This window comes from Ceratotherium simum, chromosome 12 (assembly GCF_057802395.1).
Source record: "Ceratotherium simum simum isolate JZ-2026a chromosome 12, ASM5780239v1, whole genome shotgun sequence".
NCBI lineage: Eukaryota > Metazoa > Chordata > Mammalia > Perissodactyla > Rhinocerotidae > Ceratotherium > Ceratotherium simum.
In genome coordinates, this window is record NC_141911.1 from 45,724,102 (window position 1) to 45,742,346 (window position 18,245).

Here is an 18,245-nt window from a genome sequence, read left to right on the forward strand (position 1 = left end):
CCAACTAGAAATTCTGGAGGTAAAGAATTCAATGAATGAGATGAATAATGCAATATAGAGTTTTCTCTATATTGCAAGAAACCCAACAAGAGCTATCAGATTTGATTAGAAAGGCAAATATTAGATTAAATTGGAGTTCAGAAGAAGAAGAGAGGGAGAAGGGTGAAGAGAAGTTTATTTAAAGAAATAATAGCTGAGAACTTCCTAAACCTGTGGAAGGACTTGAACATACAAGTCCATGAATCTAATAGAACACCTTATTATCTCAATGCAAAAAGATCTTCTCCAAGACACATTATAATGAAACTGTCAAAAATCAATGATAAAGGATCTTAAAGGAAGCCAAGGAAAAAAAGAAAGTAACCTACAAAGGAATCCCCATTAGGCTATCAGCAGATTTCTCAGCAGAAACTCTGTAGGCAAAGAGAGAGCGGAGTAACATATTTAAAGTGTTGAAAGATAAAAATTACCAGCCAATAATATTTTATCTGGCAAAGTTATCCTTCAGATATAAAGGAGAAATAAAGACTTTCCCAGACAAACAACAGCTGAGAGAGTTCACCACTACTAGGCCTGCCTTGCAAGAAATGCTAGAAGGAGTTCAAGCTGAAATGAAAAGATGCCTACCAGTGATATGAAAACATATGAAAGTACACAACACCCTGGTAAAGGTGAAAAACAGACAGAATTAAAAAACTTTAAGTCTATAGACTATATATAGACTATGTATAGTCCTAGCTAGAGAAATTAGGCAAGGCAAAGAAATAAAATGCATCCAAATCAGAAAGAAAGAAGTAAAATTGTCATTATTTGCAGAGGATATGATTTTGTATACAGAAAATCCCAAAGACTCAATCAAAAAACTGTTGGAACTAATCAACAAATTCAGTAAAGTTGCAGGATATGAAATCAATATACAGAAATCAGTTGCATTTCTAGACACTAATAATGAAAGAAAAGAAAGAAATTTAAAAAACTATCCCATTCAAAATAGCATCAAAAATAATACCTAGGAATAAATTTAACCAAGCAAGTCAAGATCTGTAAATGAAAATTAGAAGAGTTGAGAGAAATCAAAGAAGACACAAACAAATAGTAAGACATCTTGTGTTCATGGATCGAAAGAACTAATATTGTTAAAATGTCCTTGCAATCCAAAGCCATCTATAGATTCAATGCAGTCTCTATCAAAATTCCAATAGAATTTTTCACAGAAATAGAACAAACAATCCAAAATTTGTATGGAATGACAAAAGACCCCGGATAGCCAAAGCAATGCTGAGAAAGAGAACAAAGCCAAAGGCATCACGCTTCCTGATTTCAAACTATGTTACAAAGCTATAGTAATCAAAACAGTATGGTACTGACAGAAAAATAGACACATAGAAAAATGGAACTCAATACAGAGCCCTAAATTAACCCCCTGCATAAAGATCAACTAATATTCGACAAGGGAGCCAAGAACACCCAATGGACAAAGGATAGTTGCTTTAACAAACAGTGCTGGGAAAACTGAATAAACACATGCAGAACAATGAAATTGGACCTCTATTTTACACTACTCACAAAAATTGGCTCGAAATGTATCAAAAGCTTAAACATAAGACCTGATACCATAAAACTGCTAGAATAAAAAATAGAAAACAAGCTGCTTGACAGAGATCTTGGCGATAATTTTTTGGATATGATTCCAAAAATACAAACACCAAAAGCAAAAATCAACAAATGAGACTACGTCAAACTTAAAAGCTTATGCACAGCAAAAGAATCAATCAAGAAGTGAAAAGGTAACACAGAAAAAAAAATTTACAAACTATACACCAGATAAGGGGTTAATATCTAAAGTCTGTAAAGAACTCAGACAACTCAAGAACAAAAAATATCCAATTAAAAAATGGACAAAGGAATTAAATAGACATTTCTTCAAAGAAGACATTCAAATGGCCAACAAGTATATGAAAAGACGGTCAACATCACTAATCATTAAAGAAATGCAAATCAAAACCACAATGAGATATCACCTCACACCTGTTGGAATAGCTACCATCAAGAAGACAAGAGATAACAAGCGTTGGCAAGAACGCAGAGAAGAGAGAACCCTTGTACACTGTTGATGGGAATGCAGCCACTATGGAAAATGATACGGAAGTTCCTCAGAAAATTAAAAATAAGCCTATGATATGATCCAGCAATCCCTTTTCTGGGTATATGCCCAGAGAAAATGAAAACAGGATACGGAAGAGATACATGCACTACCATGTTTATTGCACCATTATTCATACAAAAGCCAAGATATAGAAACAACCTAAGTGCCCATCAACTGATGAATGGATAAAAAAGATGTGATATATATAAATGGTGGTTACCTGGGGATGAGAGGTGGGGGGATAGGTTAGAGGTTAAGAGTACAAAGTTACACTGAGTAGTAAATAAGTCCTAAAGAATTGAATTAACATATACATATTTTTCAAATTTATATTTTAATTTCCTATATGATAAATATTTATAACTCTAATTCACATTAAAAAAAGCTCTTTGGGGGCTGGACTGGTGGCATAGTGGTTAAGTTCGCACACTCCATTTTGGCGGCTCGTGGTTTGCAGGCTCGGATCCTGGGCGCAGACGTATGCACTGCTTGTCAAGCCATGCTATAGCAGGTGTCCCACATATAAAGTAGAGGAAGATGGGCACGGATGTTAGCCCAGGCCCAATCTTCCTCAGCGAAAAAGAGGAGGAATGGCAACAGATGTTATCTCAGGGCTAATCTTCGTCACGCAAAAAAAGCTCTTTGGGGTCCTCAATATTTTTTAAAAGTGTGAAGGGATCCTGAGACCTAACATTTTGAGAACTCTTAGACTGTACTCTGCTGCTTAAGTATCTATACACAGCATAGCAATTGTGTATAAGTGGTTACTTCTAAAGTAGTTGACATAGTGTGGATATATATATATCCCTTGCTATGTGTGGATTGTTTATTTGGATATATTCTCACCAGAGTTTGCACTTTTGAGAACTGCAATAGTTGAGAATACACAAACTCCAGGGGCAATTTCTTTCATTTTTGGATAGCTCCACAATGAGAGATATTTTGGTTATTTGGAATCCAAGTCAATACTCTGAAATTCTGCAGTCTAACACAACTACCATTCTATTAATGTAGGTTTGCACTGTATTAGCTGTATGGGTTGGTACATTATACCAATATGTTGACCATTAATTGATATTGATATGGAGCCTACTAATATTCTGATGCCATGCCTCCTCACATACTAGGTACTGTTGCTCAATCAAATGGCTATTTTCTTCCATCCTTTTTGGAACCAAATGCCAGAGTTTATATATACCCACTTTCAAGTTCCCATCCTACTAGGCTGATTGCTCTATTATATTAAATTCCCTTAGATTCTAATTGCTTCACTATTGATCACTTCCTGTTATTTGCAAATTTTGTAAAATGTATTATTGGTTGAAATGTGAAAAAAATTTCTCTATAAACTTTTCTTCATCACCCACATTTCTTTTCCTAGCCACTAGGTTATACGAAAAACCTCCTCAAATGCTTTGCTAATTCCACATAACTGAAAAGAGGCGATTAGATTAGTCATAATGACGTTTACTAAATGAACCCATTAATACTCCTAGTGATTAATGGTTTCATTTTCTAAGCACACAAACTTTAAATATCTAGTTCTAGAAACTTACACAGGATCTATATAATTCCATCTGCTTATAATTTACAGAATCTAATTTATTATTATTTTTGAAAACACAAGGTACCTCTTTCCTTCTCTCTCTTCTCCATGATTGTTCCAACAGTAATGCAGCCCCTTAGTGACTTTGTCTGAAGCTTCTCGCAGTATCCTGGTACATAATTCATCAGAGTTTTGTTGTCAAATGATTCCCAGATCAAGTTATTCCTGTCTGGGAGACGTGTCTCTTCCTCCCTGATAAAGGAGGCTTCCCTTAAACTGGAGGGACTGCCCAGCAACAAGGAATCCACGTGTGGATTGAGGCAAGACTTACCTCCAAACACCAGTGCAGCCTCTAGCGGGCTGAAGAAACTGAATTCCGGTTAGGTAATTTTTTTGAACATAGTTTACCCTGGCTACATAATTATATAATAATATATACCTCACCCAGCAGGGATGTAGGGACTTAGAAATTACGTATTCAAAGAATAATACACAGCACTAACAAAATTTTCAACAAATTTCAGCTTCTAAGGTCGTTCATTGCCCAATTTCTAATTCTTACCTTTCCCTATTCTCTGTATGACTTTCTTTTGTTCTTTCATGGCTCATGTTCATATTAACTTACCTATAGACTCATAAAATCAAATATTTATAAGCTACTTTGGTTTGTAGAGCTACATTGAGCATTGGTTTTTGTAATCAATGCTCTCTTTTTTTTTCCTCAAGATATTTTTAAATTTTCTTTTTACAGAGAGTATAGTCTTGGATACTCTTTCATTGCAACATAAATATAGGTGAAGCAAAAATAATCATGTGATAATATTACTAATGAAATACAGAATAATATTAATAGAAAGTGATAACTGGGTATTATATTAATGGCTTCGGTTATTCCTATTCTCTTTATCTTTTACCCCCATTGATGACATAAGTTGCCTAAAATAAATAATAAGCTAAAAGGACATGCATTCTTAGGATCCAAGGATAAAAGACATTTTTGCATTACTTATTATACTTGCTTTATGCTAGAGCCTGAATATATGAGGAACATCTTTGTTACTCATATGAGTAATGTGCTCTCACATATGGTTATACAATTCACAACTAGGCAATTAATTCCACAAGTGCCTCCATGACCCTCTACATATTTGAAGCTGCTGTTATTACATTTGCCTTTGTACTTTGAATTTGCGGATTGCGTCATAATTATTTTATTTGTAATTTATTATTTCCATCAGTTCTTAATATCGTTATTTTCCACATTTGCAATATAAAGGAACCAAAGCCTGACATAGTGTGGATATATATATATCCCTTGCTATGTGTGGATTGTTTATTTGGATATATTCTCACCAGAGTTTGCACTTTTGAGAACTGCAATAGTTGAGAATACACAAACTCCAGGGGCAATTTCTTATCCACATTAAATAACATTAAATTACACATTAAATAACAAAGACAGCATCAAAACTCTCAGTTTCTTTATTTAAATTAAAGTAGCAATGTTGCCATTTTACTCATTTTCTTTTCAACAGTGTGGGGCTAGAGCATGTTCTTTTTAGTGAAGAGAAGAAGTGACATTTGTGTTTTAGTATTCTATATGTTTACTTCAGTAAATAAAATACATGAGGTAATTAAAAAAGTGAAAATTCATTTTGACAATTGACATTACGTCATAATTTAGGTCTGGCTTTTTGAGTCCAGAATTTTCTGGTTCACTCAGCTGCAATAATGACTTTATTCATCATGGAGCAAGTGAATGCAATGTTATTGCAATCACAAAGGGTCACAGGAATCAGAATCTATTGATTTTTTTTCTCAACTTCTAATCAAAACCTCTGCAACATGTAAGTGCTGGCTCAGAGGTTCTAAAGTTGAAAGCTGTAGAATGTGAACATTTTTCTTTCTCAAGGCTATAACTTTATTTTTCCCACCCAATTCTAGAGAGAGATTACAGAGAAAGAGAGGTAAGCAGTCAAATCTTAGCTTTTGCAGTTGCTCATAGAGCCTAGTTGTACTCAGCTGCTTGTGTAGTGACTGTAACAAAAGACTTTGCCTACAGGCAAATATCCACAGAAGCCATGTTTTTCCTAGCTTGCCTAGAAGTTCTGCTCCAGGCTAAACTTAGGGCTTTGGTTACTTTTCAAATCCGTATTTTCAACAATTTTATTCGAATAACAAGTCACATTTCAGGTTTTCTATGTTTTAAAAAATTATCACTAACATGCCTCTGCTCCATTTTCTAAATATTCAAATGATAAAAAAATCGCTTGGAGCAATCTATATTAACAAAGTAGTACTGGACCCTACAGATTTCATCAATATTAATATCTACTTATTGGAAAATTCTCAAAAACAAGGAGAAAAACAAATGTTTTCTAATTTTTACCTAGCTGACATTTGAGACTGACTCAGACATCAGGTGTATGGTGATAATTAAAGTCTCTGTGATGGATCATAAAACTCTCCTGTGTACTAGGTACTAAGAAATGATCTGACATTTTAATAAAGACAAATTAAATGATAAATTGGAAAGCACAATTGTATACAAGGGAGAGAAAGATGGAAAATACAACTTGAAAATCCTTAAAACTGGCCAATATTTACACCGGATTCTAATAGAGAAACTGAAGTTTCAGAACCCCTCAAAATGCTATATTTTAATGGCTTATTAAAATATAACAAGTAAAAAATAGACGTCAGGAGTCTCTAAAAATACCTTCCCATATCTTCATTTATTCTCAGGTGAAATAATGTGGCATATAGAACCCAAGGCTGGGTGACTCCTATCAGAGTTATTAAAGTCAAAATGAAATGACCACAATGAACAACAGCAGGAAAACAGCAGTTCTGACAGATGCTGTCTTAGGAGATACAGTGATGTCTCCTATTCACTTCTGTCCATATTCTGTGGCATCATGAAATTTATGCAACTTCCTGTTGATGTTTTTACACACAGCCAATATAAATTTCATATCATCTATATACTATTTTCAAAGATCTCTATAAGTCTCTGAAACCATTTAAAAAAATTCTCTCGGAGAATTCGTTCTTGCTTAAGGGTGTTTCTGATTATATTGAAATTCTACTGGGATTCTCATCTTACTTTTATTATCACCATCCAGTTTTCTTCTTTTGTGTACTCAGAAATACATAAGCAGAACTTTAAACTTTAAAATCCAAACAAAAACCACAATGACAACACATTCATGACAGGCACACACAGCTGTATGTGTGTTTATATATAGATATACATATATATATATACATGTATATATATATACATGTATAAACACACACACGCACACACACAGCAGTATTTACTTTGCTAATGTTAATATGTTGAAATGTTACATTTACATATTTTTATTAATAATATTCTAATGGAAAATTAATATATGCATATTATAAATAAAAAGGGGCATAAAAGGAAAGATTATTTTCTATACAGTATGCCACAGGGCTCTTTTTGATATGTAAATATTGTTAATATTATTTTGTGCATCCTACTATAATTTGCCTGTGAACATGCACAAATACATTTACATTTTTAACAAAAATGAAATCATGTTTTGTATATGTGTGTGTACACACACGCATACATGTTTCCTCTCATGAGTTTTCTATTTTTGGTAAATAATACAATACATATTTTGACTTTTTCCTTGTCACCAAATTAGATCTACTTCGTTATTTTAACAGCAGCAGAGTGAATATTTCATCACACAAATGTATTAGGATACTTTTTTTTTTTTTTTTTTTTTTTTTTTTTTTTAATGAGCCCTATATTAATGGGTGTTTGATTCACTTCTAGCATTTTGCTAATACAAACTATACCACAATGAGAGTCTTTGCACAATTGTGGCACTGTGATGTGCTTTCACTAGTAGAATGTGGAGGACCAGACATTGTGCTGCTTTTGTGCTATGGGAAGCAAGTTGCCAAGTATAAGAAGTCCAACTACCAGAGACTACCATGCCCTCCCAAACTGCAGAGTTATGAGTAACTAATACAATGTTTTAAGCTACTAATTTTTATGGTAGGTAGTTACACAGCAAGAAGTAACTAACTGAAAGAGGCTTCATTAAGTTTAAGACTTTGTGTTCATTAAAAGAAATCATTAAGAGAAATGAAAAGGAAGTCATGGATTGGAAGACATTTACAATACGTACAACTGAAAAGGATGTATACTCAGATTACATAAAGAACCTCTACATATCAATAAAGAAAAGGGAGAAAATCCGACTAGTAAATGGGCAAAAGACTTGAGACACTTCACAAAATAATATGTTAAAATCAATAATAGTTATATAAAAGGTGCTCAACATCATTAGCAATCAGAGAAATGTAAATTAAACTGCAAGGAGATACCAATACACATCCATCAATGGCTAAAATAGAAAGTTTGCCAATACTAAATGTTGACAAGGATTTCTGTAACGAGTGAAATATTCTTGCATGGCTAGTGAAAGTGGAAACATACAACCACATTGGAAATACGTTTGATAGTACTTACTAAACAGCTAGCAATTCATCTTGTAGGTAGATTCTCAAGTGAAATGAGTGCACATGTCCACTAAAAGACAGATAAAAAAGTGTTCATAACAGTTTTGCTCATAATAGTCAAAAATTAGAGGCAATGAACCATAGAATAAGTGTTACATTCATGCCATGAATACACAGCAATGAAAAAGAGTCAACTATTGCTATCTACAATTACACGGATGAATATTTTCTCTTTTTGACTTCATAAATAGCATTTTTCCATCTAAAAATTTTTATTTTGCTTATAAAGGACTTCCTCAACTAAAAATTCTTTTCAAATATATTGTTTTACTTTAACACTGTTATAGATTCAGGTTTCATTATTTAAATCTTTAACTCATTTGCAATTAATGTTCATTTCAAGAGGAGTTAAAAATCAGCTTTATTTCTTTCTGATTGCTGGGCACATATTCGAACATTTAAAGAGTACTTGTATTTTCTTCACTAACGTGGAATGGTAATTTATCATATATTATGTTCATATACTTTTTGTGTTTATTCCTCAATTTTATAATTGGATCCATTAATCTGTCTGCCTGTTTATGTGCCAATATGAAGCTGTTTTAATTATTAAAGTTTTATAGTATCTTTCATTTATCTGATGATACTACTTACCTTTTATTCATTTTCTCTTTAGAATATGTTGGCCTTTTTATTTTTTTAATATTTTTTTCTTAAGAACTTTAATATTAGAACTGTTGTGTTCCAGAAACTATTTGATACTATTGCCAAGTAAGATATTATTTCAATATGAAAGACTTATAATCAAAAACAAGGTTTATGATTTCACTTACTCAAGTCGTATTTTATGTCCTACAGAAAAATGTCAAGTTCCCTTTATATAGATCTGCAGTTCCTGGGTATGTTGCCACCAAATATCATCTGTCATCTTTTTCTCTTCCTTCCTCCTTCCTTCCTTCTTTTCTTTTCTTTCTTTCTTTCAAGAAGTGTTGCAAATGAGGTCTTTTTCTCGTTAGATTTTCTTTGTTATATTTGTTACACAAATTATTGACACTTTTTATTAATTGTGTAGCTAACCATTTTAATACAGTTTCATATAATTTCTAACTATATTCTAGTTGAGTCTTCAGAGTTTTGCACAAATACAATAACACCATCTGCCAAAAATGTTCTTCTTTATGTACTGCATGCCTAATTGGCCTACCTAGTACTATCAGAATATATAAAATAATTACTATTTTTTGAATAGTTTGTGTTTTCATAATGATATTAAGCTGACATAATGTATTTTAATTTTTATTTGCTAGCCAATTATTCCTTAAAGATGTCACAAAATATTTTCCCCACATCTCACCCTTATTTTAGGTAAAGGGTCTATATGAGTGTTTGTTTTCATTAATGAATGCAGAATTTTATCAAGTACCTCTTTTAGCACATGTCGAGTTATCTGTTTTTCTCTTTTGAATCAGTAAAATTAATGACTGTCCTAATATCGAAATATCTTTATAGTCTTTAGATAAAATTCACTAGGTTGATGGTATTTACGTATTAATATTTCATTTAGCATTTTTGGACTGATATTTGTAAGTAATATTAGTCAATTTATTCTGTACTCCTTTCAAGTTTTGGTGATAGTATGTTTCTAGCTTTCTAAAAAGAATTTTATGAATTTCTACCTTTCTCTATGATCTAGACAAGTTTAAATATAACTGGAGCTCTTTGTTCCCTAATGGAAAAGAAAGCACCTGTAACATATCAGGACCTAACATTCTTGACAGTTCTTAATGATTTTCTCAAATTTAAAAAAATTTTCTCAGATTGCTTTAGGATTGTTCTTTTAGATTTTCCATCTCTTTTGGGTCCAGTTTTTCTAAGTCCACGTTTTTAAATTAACTCATATGAACCTGAGAGAGGTAGTCAAAAATAAGTCTTTATATTCTTCCATTCACTTTTCCAACATCATTTGTGCTTAAATTTTACCTTTTATTCTGATTTCTATTTTATAAATGCTTGCTTTTATCTTTTAAAGTTATTTTCTTCTCCATTCCTTTGTTATATTTTGTTGTTCTTTTAATGATTTCATAAACTAAATGTTTTCCTTTGTTTCCATTTTTTCCTTTTCTTGTAACCAAGTGTATAATAGTATTAATTTTTCATTAATGTTTTATCTGTATTACAAAAGATCTGATAAGTAGTGTTATTGCCTTTATATTCTGCAATTTCAGTTTTGTTTATTTTATGAGTTGGGTTGTTTAAGATTTAGGTATTAAATTTCTAGCCGGTATTTGTTTTTTGGTCTGTTTTCAATTTCTATTTTTGTTAATGTATTCATTTGTAGTATTATTACACTTTGATCAGAAAAAGTGGTTTTACTCTTTTATTAATAATAACTTCTAGGAATCCTAGGAAAATGTATACGTAAATGAAAAAGTTTCTTGAATGCTTGCAAAGTGTATTCTGTGTTCAGTGTATATATAAAGCACATAAACATATCTGTATCTTTGTATCCTACCATAAATATATTATTTAGTTTCTCTGTATACTAAATTTTATTAAGACCATTTCCTCTATTATTTGCTAATAGATAAATAGAAGTTCCTGGTGTTTTTCTAGAGATTTATTAATCTTAATTCTCTTAAATTATTTAACATGTGTATAATGTTCATTATATACCTCACTTCATTCTAAGTCTTCTGTAAGTATTAACAGATTTAATTCTAGAAGTAAGTTTTTGCAAAAGGTACTATTATCTGCATTTTAGAGATGAGAAAGTTAAGATACTGAGAACTTAAATGACTGGCTCAAGGTCACATAGCTATTATCTGTGGACCTAGGATTTGAACTCAGTCATACTGACCCAGAGATTGTGCTCTGAATTATTACATGAAACACTAAAGAATCTTCAAAAAACTATTAGTGCTAATAAATTTAGCAAAGTTACAGGATACAGTGTTAATACACAAAAATCAGTTTTATTTCTGTACTCTAGCAAAGAACAATCTGCAAATAAATTTTTTTTAATTCCATTTACAATAGCATCAAAAATATAAAATACCTAGAAATAAATTTAACCGACAAGGTGCAAGACTTGTACGCTGAAAACTAAAAACGATTGCTGAAAAAATTAAAGACCAAAATAAAAGGAAAGACATTTATGTTCAAGGATTGGAAGACAATGTTGTTAAGATGGCAATATTCCCCAAAGTGATCTACATATTCAAAGCAATTGTAAGTATGTAAGGTGATGGATGTTAACTAAACTTATTGTGGTGATCATTTCTCAATATATACATATATCAAATCATCATGTTGTACACCTAAGATTAGGACAATGTTATACGTCAATTATATCTAAAAACTGGGAAAAAAATGATCTAAAAATTGAAAAAAATAACACAATGGCTGTTTTTGCAGGAACAAAAAACCCAATCATAAATTTCATATGGAATTTCAAGGGACCATAAGCAACCAAACTAATCTTGAAAAAGAGGACCAAATTTGCAAGACTCATACTCTCTGACTTCAAAACTTGCTACAAAGCTACAGTAATCAAAACATTGTGGTACTGGTATCAGGATAGAAATGTAATCCAATCAGATAAAATTGAAAGCCGGAAATTAAGCCCATATATTTATGGTCAATCGATTTTTGACAAGGGGTTGTGGAGAGTGGGGATTGGTGAATGCCTCCATTATGGGTATAAAGTCTCCCTTATGGGTGATGAAAATGTTTTGGAACTAGATAAAGGTGATGCTTGCACAACATTGAGAATGTACTCAAGGCCTAAATCTATACCGCAATTCTATGCACTGCATTTATTGTCATGCCAATTATTTGCCATCGTTTTATATACGTATACTTTCAATTTTTATATTTGTATTACTTTTTAGCTTTCATTTAGATATGAGTGTTTCATTTTTTTCCTTTTTCTGATAATGTTGATTCTATATAGTCTATTTCTATTCTAAACTTCTATTTGAAGTTTTCTAGTGGTTACCTTTAAAAATTTTTATTTCTGGTTGGTTTTTTTTTTTTGAGTTTTTAAATTTAAGCAGTTTAACGACTTCTAATAAGAAAAAGAAGAAAAGTAGCACATTCACATTTCCTCCAAGCTGCTCTTCTTCTGCTCTACTTAAGATATTATTATTTTAGTTATTCTAGCTGTTAAATGCTATACTTAAATAGTTATAGTTTAAATTACAACTTTGAGAGAATTTACTTAACATTCCACCATAAAAGTTGAAGAAATCTGTTTATTTCCACTTCCTCTCATCTAGGTCACCTCCTTCTAAATCTTTGTTAACTTATTATAGCTATATTTGTTTATAATTTTTAACATAGGTGTTTTTTCTTTTGCCACCATTGTTTAGTTCAGGTACCACGGTTTGTGGACTCATTGCTCAACACTAAATTTAATCAAAAAATCTCTATGCATATTTTTGTTGGTTACAGTTCATTCTTGGGAAGGAATAATGGACACTTTACTTCCTGAGTTTTCTTATTTGAAAATAGTCATCTATTTCTTGTGTGCTCTGAATGCCAGATTGGCACATATAGAGTGCAAATTATTTGTTATGCTTTCTGCTATAGCCCTGGGAATATGAGAGATATTGCTCCACAGTTTTTTTTAGCACTGAATGTTGTTATTGACAAGTGTGAGATGAGCTCTATTTTTTTGTCCCTTTTATAGGTGACTTGATCTTTTACCTACATTCCCTTAGAATTTTTTTTGTTTGACATTGAAGTTTCATCAGTATTGGCCGGGTATTGATAATCTTTTTTTCTCTCCTTGGGCTATTTAAGGTGATAATACAGATCTTTCATTATAGGAATTTTTTTTCTTTGATTATATGTCTATGAATTTTTTCTAGGTTTAGGTATTCTATTCTCCATAAACCCTGATTTGTTACATGCTACTTTCAATATTGCTCATCATCCTTCTTTTCTTTATAGTCTTTGTTCATTTCTAATTTGATTTTGCATATTTTCAAACCTTTGATCAACGACCCATTTATTGGCTAATACTATTTAAGTTTTCATTACCTATTTTCTTTTTCTCTTTCAATTTATTTCCTGGAACCAGTTTGCTCACTTTTCATTTTATATGTTATCCAGTCATAGCTTCTTTGAGCAATTATTTTAGAGAGGCTATATTTTTCATTGTTCTTTGTTTCCATTGTTGAATTTTAAAATTTGATCTACCTTGTGGTACAATTCATTTGTCTTTTGCTTGTCCACCCCAGGACGGGACATTTTGGAGTCTTGGCATCAGTGCTTTGCTTAACCCCTTCTAGGTTTCACTCATCTCTGAATAGAGACTGTTCTCCAAGGACCATCTGTTTGTGGAAGTGTTTTTGAGAGAGGGGAAAGGTCAATGAGCTGTAATAACCCAGCTTGAACATTTTTTCTCTGTTTCCCAAACCTCTCTGTCCTTGAGGTAGTGACGAGTCCCCTTGGTTCTCAGTCTTCCTTCACAGGCTTGTTGTATGATAAGGTGGCATTTTCTTCTTTTCAGCAGATAGGCTTGAAATCCACAGGGCTGCGTGGTCCCCAAAGCTTCTCCTTCAGCCCTCCTGCCAACAGCATGCTTCTCGCAAGGACGGGTGTCTAGGTGGGTTCATTCTCAGTTCCTTTCCCCCTAGCTCACCTCTCTATGATAAATTTGGTTTAAGAACATCTTCTTGCTTGTCTATCCAAACATTGCAATGTCAATCAAGGACACTTTGAAATGGCCTCTCAGAAAGTGACGCTGAATTTGTAATTCTCTGTGCAACTCCCACTCTGCTCTAGACAAGCGAGACAATTTTCTCTCCTGTCTTTACGGCTCTTGTCCAATAGTTTCTGCTGTTGGCAACCTTACTCCATGTTTAGTTTTTGTGTGTGTGTTTTGTCCTAATTTTATCGAAGATGAACTTTCTTTTATATTTGTCACTTCCTTGTCTTGCAAAATTGGATTCAGCAAGACATTGGGCAAGTGGCCTTTGCTATCTGCAAATGGAAGTCAAAATATGCTTTTGTGTCATAAACATCTTGTAAAATACTCAGGGCACAGAATAATTAAAAGATAAAATGAACTTGATATAAAAGTAATGGCTGATTGCATTAACATATTTATAATTCTATTCCTTTCCAAAGTTTGCAGTCTCATGTCTCATCTATGGGATTATCATATATCATATTCAGTATAAAATGTACCACTATACAAAATTCATCAAATTCTGTATTAAATTAAATTGTATGACTATACAATCCCAATAATGTATTAAGTACCCCAACATCTATTACGTGAATTAAAAAAAATACACATATGAACTGAGGGGAAAATGTACCAGATCTTTGTAGTATTATTCAAAGGGTTTTGCATTTTTTATGATATTGTCTGGGTCTCTGAGAACTAAATTATAAGTGTATTTCCAGATGGTATGCACAAAAACAAAACATTTTCTCAAAGTACATTCGTGTTTCCAAGAGGGTACAATTTTTCTCATATATTTTGATTCATTTCAAATTTATTTCTGTTGGATACAGCTGACTTTGGCTACCTAATTTGGGTCCTTGAATAGTAACTTCAAATGTTATTTGAGCAGCAGGTTTAGAAGCTTTATGACAATTTGGGGCCTTTGGACTGAAGCATCATTTTTTAAAAAGTGGAAGAATGCGAGATGTTTTATGTTACTCTATTATTTGTCTATTGTACCAAAATGCTTGAAAATTTAGCTGTTTAAAAATAACAAATATTTATTATTCCACAGGACAAGATCTGGTGGCAACTCACCTGGGTGCCTCTGGTTCATGGTCTCTCTTGAAGTTTCAGTCAAGCTCTTGACTGTGGCTGCTGTCTCAGCTGAAGGCTCTACTGGAGGGAAGGATCCCACTTAGAAGCTCACTCCTATGGTTGTTAGGTTGTTGGCTGGCCTTGGGCCCTTGTCTTCTGGGCCTCTTCACAGGGATGCTTCATGATGTGGCAGCTGGTTTTCTTTGGGGTGACCAAAGTCACAGTCATATTACCTGATCTCAGAAGTGACATATCATCACTTTTGCTAATTCTTTTTTGTAAGAAGGGAGTTGACAAATTCAGCCCAAACTGAAGGGGAGAGGACCACACAGGGCATGAATCCCAGGAAGTGGGGGTCATTGCGGGTCATCTCAGAGGTTGCCTACCACAGCTAGTTTCTGAGAGTGTGAAAATGGATCAGAAACACCAACTTTAAAATATCCTATTACCTCCATAGTTTTCTAATTATTATCTTTTTATCCTTTCACAGTGGTTCAAGGTGATTATCTCTGAAACTCTTTTTAAAAAGGACATGTGTTGGCTGGAAGGCACTGTGTACCTGTGTCTGAATGTTTATGAATGGGATATTGTTCCACTCCCTACACGGTCTTAAAAATAGCTTGACTATTTGGAATTTGTTTAAGAAAAAGGAGAATACAGGAAAATAATGAGACTGTAAGTTGTCCTGGGATTTAGAAGAGGAATACTTGTGGGGTCCCCTGTGAGTTTCCAAATATCTCATGTAATGGTATAATGGAAAGGAGATTTACTTCACTTTTTTAAGCTTCATCTCTAAACGAAAGTATAGAGTACCAACAATTCAGGTCTGTTGTGACTATTAATAAAGAAAGAAATATCCTAGCAGAATAAGCATCTTCCTTTCCTCTTTATCCTCATCCGCTCTCGTTTCCTCTCTTCCTCTGTCACTTCTACATCACTGCAGAATTTCCTGACCATCCAACTTCAGGTGATTTTTTTGTTCTTCCAAAACTCTATAGCCGTTTGAATGTCTAATACCATTGTTTGTACTTATAATTATATTTAATATCTGTTATTATTGCTCTTTTCTGTATGTTTTACAGTATTTAGCCCAGGGTTTGTACATTGTAGATGTTCAACATATATTTATTTAATTCTATTGAGTTGAATTCATAAATGCAATTAAATATTAACACATCTACACTGATCAAAATAAAGATTGTATGCTAGTTTACACTAGTATTTTATAAAAATAATAAATGCCAAATTTACGCATTTTTATTTGCAGTGGCTGTGACATCCTTAAGATGTGTTAATTTCGCTTTGAGCATTGAAATTAATTCAAACTCCATTTAATCCAATTTTCCAGTTTATTTTTAAAGAATCAGGATGATTTCCCATATGAAATAAAATCCAGCATAGCAGTATGAGTAATATTTAAATCGTTGACACATGTATTTTGACATGAAAAAATTGTTTCTAGCTATTGCTGCTTTGAGGGTATTCAGTATTTTAACATAAATAATAAATTCATGTACAGATATATTAGAATAAACCCATAATTACCAAGCAAAACTATATAAAGCAAGAGAATTTGTAGTACATTTTTTCCCCCAATAAAATGCTACTTTAAATTGTGAGTTACTTTTTTAGCTAAGGGAAAGTACCAAGTCTCTTAGGAAAATGTAAGCCACTTTTATTTGCTGTTCAATTTGGTGATTTTAGCTAGTTTGGAGAGATCGATATTGTTTTCTATGCCTATGACATTGATTCAGTTTTCTGATTAAAAAAAGCAATCTATGTTTAAGAAAAATATAACTATATTTCTTTTATTCTTTTGGTAAGGTAAAATATATAAGACAGAGGTAAAGTTATATAATTACCTTCATTTGCATTTCTTAACTCCTAAAAATAAATTCATAAAATAACACGTCATTTAGAAGATTGCCTAGTACTCAGTAAAATTTTTAAATGAGTTTTAATGATTATTTAATTTCCTTATAACAGTTGCATTATCTTTGCCATTAACGGTAATTAAAATATGCAACAACAAAAAGAAAACAAAATGCAGAAACTAATCCTTCATATTTTGAAACCAAAACTCTTCAGATAAATAGAATCACATTCAATCTTGCCTCCTTTTTCTAGGGTGTGTGTGTATGTACATATTGCATGTGCAGGTGTGTATATATTTGTATGAAAATAAGGATATATATTTACCAATTGAAAGTAATTTTGAAAATACTTCTAATAATTTGAGTCCTAAGTACTAATATTATAGTATATTCTATTATAAACATGGGAAAATTCCAATTAAAAAATTATCCTAAACTGTATGTTTTACTTGCCATCTTCCTTCTTCTTGTCCTCTTTCAAATGCTTGTGTGGCCTTCTATACATTATGTCGTCCATGTACGTATGTTTATATATATTCAATACGAAACTAGGTATAGAATTTTTTGGTTTCTTTTTTTTTTTTTACAATATTGGTACCATATTAAATACACTTTCTGAATTTTTCTTTTCTCAATGAATTATGTTTGGAAACCTCCCCAAACATTCCTATAACTTATGGAAATTATGAAAGTTCCTAAAAAATTTCCCCAAATCAAAGGTATTTGCTCAACACAAAGAAAGAGAAATAAACAATAATATAAAAGTGACCCCCTCCCAAAAAGCAAATGGCAGAGATAAATACAATCAACCATATTGATAACTACATTAAATGTAAATGGGCCTAACAATACAAACAAAAGAAAAAAATATTGTTAAACTTGAAAAAAGGCAAGAATAATAAAAGATCAACTTTTCTTATAGAATAAAAAAGTCAATGTATCACAAAGATATAGCAATTATGAATGTGTATGAATCTAACAGCATGACTTTAAAATATATGGAGAAAAATTGACAGTGATTTGGAGAGAAATCACAAATCCACAATAATGGTTGGAGATCTTAACACATTTTTCTCAGTTACTGATAGAGGAACTTGACAAAATAATGATATAGAATATATGATTGACACTATAAACTACCTGAGCCTAAGTGACATTTAAAGAACACTACCTCTAATAACTGCAGATTACACATTCTTTTCAAATACATACAGCACACTCAACAAAAGAGACTATATGCTGCACCATAAAATAAGTCTCAATAGATTTCAAACACAAATAATGAATCTCCTAAAGAATCTTTTCTGACTACAACAGAATTAAATTAGCAAGCAATAAAAATATAACACCCAGAAAAGCACCCAAATAACTGGAAATCAGACAACTTGCACTTCAATA